At 45.4% G+C, this 1,979-nt stretch overlaps 1 pseudogene; it reads right to left on the reverse strand.

Annotated features, from left to right (window-relative positions):
* Window positions 1-419: 419 nt before the first annotated feature.
* On the reverse strand, window positions 420-1,077 carry LOC112067618 (small nuclear ribonucleoprotein E-like; annotated as a pseudogene).
* Window positions 1,078-1,979: the final 902 nt, after the last annotated feature.

The following is a 1,979-nucleotide window of genomic DNA, read 5'->3' on the forward strand; positions in this document are numbered from 1 at the left end:
GCTTGGTGTTTTGTGACCACCTAGAGGGGTGGGATAGGGAGGGTGGGAGGGAGATGCAAGAGGGAGGGGATATGGGGATATATGTATATGTATAGCTGATTCTCTTTGTTATAAAGCAGAAACTAACACACCATTGTAAAGCAATTATACTGCAATAAAGATGTTAAAAAAAAAAACCCTCCCAACCTATCCCTCCCCCATCTTCTTCCCCCTTGGCAACCACCAGTCTGTTCTCTACATCTGTGAGTCTGTTTCTGATAAGTTCATTTGTGTCATATTTTAGATTCCACATATAAGTGATATCGTATGGTATTTGTCTTTCTCTTTCTGACTTACTTCACTTAGTATGATCATCTCTACGTCCACCCTTGTTGCTGCAAATGACATTATTTTATCCTCTTTTATGGCTGAGTAATATTCTAGTTGGAGACACTTTGGAGCAGAGTAATATTACCTCCTTTGAGCATGATCCACCCCAGGTGTTTTCTTGACTTTGTTTTAGAATGAATCCCTCAGCATCATCTGATATAAAGTTTCTGTACTCATTAAAACCAATGAGACAGCCCTCTATCTGCATACTCACTTGCTCATAAAGCTACAGTTGAGGGACTTCCCTGGTAGCACAGTTGTTAAGAATCCACGTGTCAATGCAGGGGACGTGGGTTCGAGCCCTGGTCCGGGAAGATCCCACATGCCGCAGAGCAACTAAGCCCGTGCGCCAGAGCTACAGAGCCCGCACTCTAGAGCCCCCGAGCCACAACTACTGAGCCCACATGCCACAGCTACTGAAGCCCACGCGCCTAGAGCCCGTGCTCCGCAACAAGAGAAGCCACCGCAAGGAGAAGCCCACGCACCGCAACGAAGAGTAGCCCCCACTCGCTGCAACTAGAGAAACCCCACGCGCAGCAATGAAGGCCCAACGCAGCCAAAAATAAATAAATAAAATAAACTTATACTAAAAAATAAATAAATAAAATAAAGCCAGACTTGAATCCGAGATCTCTTCTGCAAGTATCTGAAAATGATGGGGTGCACTGTCGCCTTCTGCACTTTTTGGTTCTGGCCATGGTACCCCATGGTGGATGCTTACAATGACTGACCCACCTGAGATTTTTTTAAACGATAGATTTAAAGAAAAAAAAAACAAGGAAATGATAGTACCTTTGGTACGCAGACATGGCCTTAGCAGCCACTGTTGATGACCCCTCCCCACATTCCTTCAACACACCCATAGTTCACCTGCAGACAGTTGCCATCACATGCCAAAGACTTCTGATACAGAGTGTTCTTGGCCCCGCGTGTGGCAGACCAGAAGCAGCAGGGTGTTAACACCCAGGGTGTAGCCGTCAATCACTGAGGGTCAAGAGTTGGTGGGCAAATACCCCCAGCCTCCTGACCTTTCAGTTGGATGATTCTAAGATGACTTCAGGGTAGACGTCAGAAGTGTTCAGAAGATCCCTGGTGGGACCAACCCCTGGTTGCCCGCAGCGGTAGCCACTCATGAATGCACCTCCTCTCCCTGTCTCCTTTCCCCACTCTCTCACCAGGCTTCCAGGAACCACCTCCCACAAACTCTTGTTTTGGGGTCTACTTTTGGGGAAACCCAAAGTAAGACATGGACAAAAGGGTAGAGGTGACGTGGGGATAACTGAAGTTTGTAAACTCTGAGATAGTGCCTGGTGCATAGTAAATACTCAACAGATGCTATTAGTTGTTTTGTTGCTGTTGTTACTTTTTAAAAATTGTAGTAAAATACACATAACATAAAATTTACCATCTTAATCTTTTTTCAGTGTATAGTTAAGTAGCATTAAGTACATTCACATTATTGTGCAACCGTCACCATCATCCACCTCCAGAACTCTTTTCATCTCGCAAAATGGGGACTCAGTCCCCATTAAACACTTACTCCCCATTTCCACCCCTCAGCCCCTTGCACCCACCTTTCTACTTTCTTCTGTCTCTGTGAATTTGACTGC

The sequence above is a fragment of the Physeter macrocephalus genome, chromosome 2 (genome assembly GCF_002837175.3).
Source record: "Physeter macrocephalus isolate SW-GA chromosome 2, ASM283717v5, whole genome shotgun sequence".
Lineage (NCBI taxonomy): Eukaryota > Metazoa > Chordata > Mammalia > Artiodactyla > Physeteridae > Physeter > Physeter macrocephalus.